The sequence below is a fragment of the Cucurbita moschata genome, unplaced genomic scaffold (assembly GCF_002738365.1).
Source record: "Cucurbita moschata cultivar Rifu unplaced genomic scaffold, Cmos_1.0 Cmo_Scf00047, whole genome shotgun sequence".
In the NCBI taxonomy this organism is placed as follows: domain Eukaryota; kingdom Viridiplantae; phylum Streptophyta; class Magnoliopsida; order Cucurbitales; family Cucurbitaceae; genus Cucurbita; species Cucurbita moschata.
Genome location: NW_019268563.1, coordinates 27,903 through 36,339, shown reverse-complemented (window position 1 = coordinate 36,339; position 8,437 = coordinate 27,903). Strand labels below are relative to the sequence as shown.

The 8,437-nt window shown below is 40.2% G+C and overlaps 2 non-coding genes across 2 annotated transcripts; both read right to left on the bottom strand.

The window, feature by feature from the left end:
* Positions 1-5,761: 5,761 nt before the first annotated feature.
* On the bottom strand, positions 5,762-5,835 carry TRNAN-GUU. Its single transcript has one exon. It is a non-coding gene; the product is annotated as a tRNA-Asn (tRNA).
* A 1,854-nt stretch (positions 5,836-7,689) lies between these two features.
* On the bottom strand, positions 7,690-7,763 carry TRNAK-CUU. The gene has a single exon. It is a non-coding gene; the product is annotated as a tRNA-Lys (tRNA).
* Between the last annotated feature and the right edge of the window lie 674 nt (positions 7,764-8,437).

Below are 8,437 nucleotides of genomic sequence, written 5' to 3'. Positions count from 1 at the left end.
ATGGAAAGTTCAAAGATTGGAATTGAGAAGTTTGATGGATCTGATTTTAGTTTGTGGAAGATGGAGATTGAAGAATATCTTTACTAGAAAGATCTTCACGAACCCCTGTTGGGGGTAAAGTCGGATACCATCACCATGAAGCAATGGAAGCTCAAGGATCGATAAGTCTTAGGGTTGATCCGATTGACGCTATCCAAGAATGTGGCGTTCAACATCATCAAAGAGAAGACAATATCAGAGTTAAAATGTGATCTGGATGCTAGTTATGTAGTTGAAGTTGTATTTGGGGCTTATTATTTGATTAAGTTGTATTTGGGGCTTATTATTTGATTAAGTTGTATTTGGGGTTTCTATTTAGCTTTAACACTCATAAATAAATATAGGCATTGGGCTCAAATTTGCATTTACATCCTATTTCAATTAGTCGAAGCTACCTATNATGGAAAGTTCAAAGATTGGAATTGAGAAGTTTGATGGATCTGATTTTAGTTTGTGGAAGATGGAGATTGAAGAATATCTTTACTAGAAAGATCTTCACGAACCCCTGTTGGGGGTAAAGTCGGATACCATCACCATGAAGCAATGGAAGCTCAAGGATCGATAAGTCTTAGGGTTGATCCGATTGACGCTATCCAAGAATGTGGCGTTCAACATCATCAAAGAGAAGACAATATCAGAGTTAAAATGTGATCTGGATGCTAGTTATGTAGTTGAAGTTGTATTTGGGGCTTATTATTTGATTAAGTTGTATTTGGGGTTTCTATTTAGCTTTAACACTCATAAATAAATATAGGCATTGGGCTCAAATTTGCATTTACATCCTATTTCAATTAGTCGAAGCTACCTATTACTAAAAAAAAAAGCTATCTCATAAGGAACACACTTAATTACGATTGCCTTAGCTAGACAAAGGGTTTGAACATTTGACCTTGTGGTTAACAGCCACACGCTCTAACCAACTAACCTATTCCAGCCAATAATTTTTAATTGTCCGAGCCCACCAACAGTAGATGGTTTATGCTTTGGCTTGTTACGTATCGCAGTTAGCTTCATAGTTTTAAAACGAATCTACTATGGAGTGGTTTTCCAGTGTCCTCACTAGCAGTCTACTAGAGAGAGATTTCTCACACCCTTTTTTGACACCCTTATAAGAAATATTTTATCTTCTTTCGAAGGGATCTCACAATCCACATTCTTAGGGGCCTAGTGTCTTCGCTGGCACACCGGTAGTGACTAGATCTAATACCATTTGTAACAGCTCAAGCCCACCGCTAGTAGATATTGTCCACTTTGGCGCATTACGTATCACCATCAGCCTCACGGTTTTAAAATGCATCTACTAGGAAGACTTTTCCACACCCTTAAAAGAAATGCTTCCTTACTCTCAACAACCGCTAGCAGATATCTTCTATTTTGGCCTGTTATGGATCGCCGTGAGTCTCACAGTTTTAAAATGCGTCTATTAAGGAAAGATTTCCACACCCTTTTAAGGAATGGTTCATTCCCCTCTCCAACCAATGTGGTTTCTATTAATTGGTAGTTAGGATGGTTGAGTAGTCTAAGGCGCCAAACTCAAGTTCTGGTCCTTGTGAGAGGGCGTGGGTTTAAATCCCACTTCTACCACAATTCAAATTATTGTGTGGTAGGCTAATGGATAGCAAAAATGAATTACGTCTACTACTAACCATGGGGTGGGGTAAGAAGTTCTTATAGATTTTACCTCTTTTCGAATTTAACTACAATAAATGGTGATATTTAGATATAAATAATAAGCAAAAGAGTGAAGAAAAAAGGTAAACTATGATCATCTTTTTAGCATACATAGTCATCATCAACACATCATAATCATCATAAAACGTCATCGTCATACCTCAAACAATTTCCTAGCTTATCCTATAGTAAGGTTACTTACTTGTTTGACCTTTGCTGGCGTTTCTCTACTTTCAGATTTGTTAAGCTTTCGTTCCTCGAAGTTGCTCCAAACGTTACCGGTTGTTGCTTCCTATTATATTTTTCATTTCATTTAATTAACATTTCACATTTATAATGTAGTCTAACTTGAACTCATGAAATAGTGCATCATACTGGCAATATTTATCTTAATTATGGTCAAATAAGCTCCAGTTGGGTAAAAAACGTAGGGGTCGGTGTCAGAATTGCCAAACCTAGCATTTTAAGCCTGAGGACTATGCGCAGCCAAGCTAAGCTATGAAGCCGAGGGGTTCTTTTTGCTGCAAGTTGACGCATGGCATAATAAGTCGCTGACGCGTGTGCAAGCTAAATTGGGTCGAGGCATGGGTCAAGTGTCGATTGCTGGATCGCGGCGTGGGTGTTGGGCTGCTGTAGGTGGGTCTTAGGCAATTGGGCTTTGCCATGGACTGTTAGGTTTTGGGCTACAGGCGTTGCGGGTTGGATAGGCAGACGTGGGATTGCAGGTACTGGGCTGTCGAGCTAGGCTCTAGACGATGGGCTGGGTTGGCTATTATAATTGGGTCTTGAGCTTGTGTTGGGCCGAACCAATGGATTGACAGTGGGTTGTGGGTTTGATTTTGACCTAGATCTGGATTCGTATCTGGATTTGACGGATTCGTCTTCTTTGCCCAACTCAGCGCGATTTTCTATTTTTCATCCCTCTCCTCTTTGCAGCTCTTTCTAACATTCTTTCTCATCGTTTTCCTCCTCTAACTCTTTGTTGGACTATCTGCTTCTCTTCCACAAAGTTTTCCTCCTCTAACTCTTTGTTGGACTATCTGCTTCTCTTCCACAAAGTCTCGTGGCTTGTAGATGCCTAAAACGACACATCTATGAGCTTCTTAAAACCTAAAAATTGAATCTGGATTTTGACGACACACGACGTTACTCAAGCGTATAAAGCTTACCTCTCGTGTATATGGGATCGTCGGTGGTCTTTTTCGTGTCGTGTATCAAGCGTTTCAACATCGAGTTTGGTCATTTTAGGTGTGAGTTCGTGGGTTTGGATTGTTAGGTTCTTACAACCAACACAGTCTACTGTTCTTGGAGCCGAAGCATTGCTTCGGCTCTACATCCGCCCCAAGGGTATCCTTTCTAATACATGTGTGGGGCAAGCTCGGACACATTGAGTACACCCTATACATGTATCATAAATCTGAAGATTTCTGGACGTTTTTTTCGTGAAGATTTATGGACGATTTTTAATATATTCAAAGATTTGAACACGGACAATAGATAACGATTGCCATCACTAGTGAGAGTTTGAACCTCTGACCTTGTGGTTAAGAGACACACACTCTAACCAACTGAGCTATTCCAGCCAGTTATTTAAAATTGTCCGAGCTCACCACTAGTAGATGTTGTCTGCTTTGGCTCGTTACGTATCGTCGTCAGCCTCACGATTTTAAAACGCACCTACTATAGAGAGGTTTTCCAGATTCCTCGCTGGCAGTCTACTAGGGAGAGATCTCCACACCCTTATAAGAAATTTTTCATCTTCTCTCCAATCGATCTGGAATCTCACAATCCACCCCCTTGGGGGCCAGTGTCTTCGCTGACACACCGCCTGATGACTAGCTATGATATCATTTGTAACATCTTAAGCCCACCGTTAGCAGATATTGTCCACTTTGGTGCATTACGTATCACCACCAGCCTCACGGTTTTAAAATGCGTCTACGAGGAAGATTTTTTCACACCCTTAAAAGAAATGCTTCCTCACCCTCTCCAATCGCTAGCAGATATCTTCCATTTTGCCCTGTTATGGATCGTCGTCAGCCTCACAGTTTTAAAATGCGTCTATTAGGGAGAGGTTTCCACACCCTTACAAGGAATGATTCATTCCCCTCTCCAACCAGTGTAGGATCTATTAAAAGTAGTCAGGATGGCCGAGTAGTCAAAGGCGCCAGACTCAAGTTCTGGTCCTCGTAAGAAACGTGGCTTCAAATTCCCCTTCTGACAAAATTCAGATTATTGTGTGTTAGTCTAATGGCTAGTGAAATTGAATAACATCTACTACTATCATGGTTGGGGAAGGGTTATATCATAAAATGATATGAACTTCTTTTGAGATCGTTTAGATCGTTTTTTTTTTCCTTTTCGAATTTAATTACAATACATGGTGATGTTTCCATATAAATAATAAGCAAAAGAGAGTGAACAAAACAGTAAGGCTACTTACTTAGTTGGTTGGCCTTAGCGAGCATTTCTCTACTTTCAGATTTGCTAAGCTTTCATTCCTCGAAGTTGCTCCATAGGTTACCGGTTGTCGTTTCCTATTAGAGCGTTCATTTCATTTCATTAACATTTCACATTTATAATGTAGCTTAACTTGAATTCATGAAATAGCATCATACTACCCTTATTTATCTTAATTATGGTCAAATCAGCTTCGGGAGGGTAAAAAAGTAGGGGTTGGTGTCAGAATTGCGAAACTGAGCGTTTTAAGCGTAAGGAATACCCGCAACCAAGCTGTGCTATGAAGCCGAGTGGTTCTTTTTGTTGCAAGTTGACGTGTGGCGCAATAAGAAGCTGACGCGTGTGCAGGCTAAATTGGGTCGTGGCACGGGTCAAGGGACGATTGCTGGGCTATTGCAGGTGGGTCTTAGGTAATTGGCTTCGCCATCGACTGTCAGGTTTCTGGCTGCAGACGTTGTGGGTTGGATGGGCAGACGTTGTGGGTCAAATTCGTTTTTCCTCACCAACCAGTTTCAAACCACTACTAGTATCTTTCCTACTATTCTTCGGCCTTAGAACGAGATTGTGGAATTCGGTGAGTGACTAAACTAGGAAGGGATTTAGTATATGTGAAGAGAGAGTTTGTGATGGATTTTGTGAAGGTTTTTTTCCAAAAAGGTTTCATGTACCATGACTCCATTTATAGAGTCATATTTAAATGCTCATGCAAATTTGAGATTACCAAATTTTGACACTCAAAATTCCACTCAAATTTGTTCGATTATGTGGCAAACATGGAAGTTTGGTTAAACCATATATTGACACTCACTCGTACATGGATTTTTACATTGAGTGAAGTCAACATGTTGACTTTCTCCATTTTAATTCAACAATTAATTTAAATAATTAATTTCAAATTAAAGTAATATTAAAGGATTAATTAAACAATTTAATAAATATTTAACATTAATTCAAATGTCAATCGGAATCAATTCCAGCACATATTGATTATGAATCCCTATTCATAATTAAAATATTTAAATCTTATTTAAATATCTCCCATTCTCTGTTTTTCTTTAATTTCCAATTAAAACAAAAATGTGATTAAATATAGTGTATATATTTAGAGCATATTCCCTAATTTGAATTCGAACTCACTCGTCACACTGTTCTATGGTTTAGTCTGATATAAGCTAACAGGGGGACCTCTCTACTTTCCCTAAAAGCGGGTAGGAGTGAATTCCATCTTGCACCCTATGTCCCCAGCTATTCACCTAGTCTTACCCATGAAATGGGAGGCTTATTGAGTCGGCGAACTCGAGAAACTCTCACTCATGTAAATCTAAGAATAATTCCAAATAAACAGGAGTTCATAGTAAACTCAGGATTAAGATCGAGTTACCTAGGTCACCGAATGAAAAAAAAAAGTTTCAATAGTAAACGACATTATAAAGTGAGTGATTTGAACTCACATGTAAAATTTAGTGATCAAGTTGTTTATATTGTAAGGAACACTTAATTAGGATCTAGCAGCAAGGGTTTGAACCTCCGACCCCTTGTTGGGGGTAAAAGTTGGATACTCGGTAAATCGTAAGGAACACTTGATTGCCATCGCTAGAAGGAGGGTTTGAACCTCCGACCTTGTGGTTAACAGCCACACGCTCTAACCAACTGAGCTATTCCAGCTAGTTGATTAAAATTTTCTGAGACAACTACTAGTAGATATTGTCTACTTTGGCTCGTTACGTATAACCATCAGCCTCACGGTTTATAAACGCATCTACTATGCAGAGGTTTTCCAGCGTCCTCGTTGGAAGTCTACTAGGGAGAGGTTTCCACACTCTTATAATAAATGTTTCATCTTCTCTCTAACCGATCTGGGATCTTACAATCCACCCCCTTGGGGGACCAGCGTCTTCGCTGGCACACTACCTGGTGACTAGTTATGATACCATTTGTAACAGCTCAAGACCATCGCTAGCGGATATTTTCCACTTTGGTGCATTACGTATCACCATCAGCCTCACGGTTTTAAAATGTGTCTACTAGGAAGATTATTCCACACCCTTAAAAGAAATGCGTCTATTAGAGAGAGGTTTCCACAACCATATAAGGAATGATTCATTCCCCTCTCCAACTGATATGGAATCTATTAAAAAGTTGTTATGATGGCTGAGTGGTCTAATGTGCTAGACTCAAGTTATGGTCCTCGTAAGAGGGCATGGGTTCAAATTCTCCTTTTGACACAATATAAATAATAAGCAAAAGAAAGTCAAGAAAAAAGCTAAACTATGATCATCATTTTAGCATACATCGTCACATCATAATCATCGTAAAACATCATCAAACGTCATCATATAACTCATACACATCATCATACATCATATATCAAAAATCATATTAATAAAGAATAAAGGACACGTGCCTAGAAAGAATAACGGACACGTGCCTAGTGTCTATCCTATAGTAAGCCTATTTACTTGGTTGGCCTTAGCCGACATTTCTTTACTTTCTGATTTGCTAAGCTTTCGTTCCTCAAAATTGCTCCAAACGTTACCGGTTGTCGTTAGTCGAGGGGTTCTTTTTACTGTAAGTTGACGTGTGGCGCAATAAGGCACTGACCCTTGTGCAAGCTAAATAAGTTCAAGGGACGATTACTGGGTCGCGGCATGGATGCTGGGCTACAAACGTTGGGTTGGGTTAGCTATTATAATTCGGTCGTGAGCGTGTGTCGGACCGAACCAATGGAGTGGCAATGGGTTGTGGGTTTGAGTTTGACCTAGATGATTCAGATCTAAATCCAACAGATTCGTCTTATTCGCCCGACTCAACGCGATTTACCCTCTAGTGTATGTTGGATCGTCGATGGTCTTTTTTGTGTCGTGAACCAAGCGTTTCAACGTCGAGTTTGGTCATTATAGGATATCAAGTAAAAGCTATAAAGGGAGGGGGGTTTGGAACCTCCAACCTTGTGGTAAGCCGCACGCTCTAACCAACTAGACTATTCCAGCCAGTTATTTAAAATTCTCCGAGCCCAGCACTAGTAGATGATGTCTACTTTGGCTAGTCACGTATGGCCATCAATCTCTCAATTTTAAAACGCACCCTACTATGGAGAAGTTTCCTAGCATTCTCGATGGCAATCTACTAGGGAGAAATTTCCACACACCCTACCCTTGTTGGGGTCATTGTAGGTGTGAGTTCTAGGTTATGGAGTCTTCACGAACCCTTGTTGGAGGTAAAGCCACCCTTGTTGGAGGTAAAGCCACACACCCTTGTTGGGGGTAAAGCTAGATACCATGACCATGAAGCAATGGTAGCTCAAGGATCGACATGTCTTAGGATTGATCCGATTGACGCTATCCAAGAACGTGTTCAACATATTTATAGGGATTGTCAATATGCTTCAAATACCTTACCTAAAAGGTACTCTTAAGGAACACTTAATTACCATCGCTAGAAGGAGGGTTTGAACCTCCAACCTTGTGGTTATGTCAATATGCTTTAAATAACTTCCCTTTGGAAACACTTGATTACCATCGATAGAAGGAGGGTTTGAACCTCCGACCATGTGGTTAAGGGCCACACGCTCTAACCAATTGAGCTATTCCAGCCAGGTAATTAAAATTTTTCGAGCCCACAAGTTGTTGTCTGCTTTGGCTCGTTACGTATAGCCGTCAGCATCACAGTTTTGAAACGCATCTACTATGGAGAGGTTTACCAGCGTCCTCGTTGACAGTCTACTAGGGAGAGGTTTCCACACTCTTATAAGAAATGTTTCATCTTCTCTCTAATCGATCTGGGATCTTACAATCCACCCCCTTGGGGGCCCAGCGTCTTCGCTGGCACACTGCCTGGTGACTAACTATGATACCATTTATAACAGCTCAGGACCATCGCTAGCAAATATTGTCCACTTTGACGCATTACGTATCACCATCCGCCTCACGGTTTTAAAATGTGTCTACTAGGAAGATTATTCCACACCCTTAAAAGAAATTCTTCCTTACCCTCTCCAACCACTAGCAGATATCTTCCATTTCGGCCTCTAATGAATCACCATCAACCTCAGTTTTAAAATGCGTCTATTAAGAGAGGTTTCCACACTCTTATAAGGAATGGTTCATTCCCCTCTCCAAACGACGTAGGATCTATTAAAAAGTTGTAGGATGACTGAGTGTTCTAAGGTGCCAAAATTCAGTTTTGGTCCTTGTAAGAGGGCATGGGTTCAAATCCCACTTTTGTCACAATTAAAATTATTGTGTTACTCTAATGGGCTAGGAAAAAT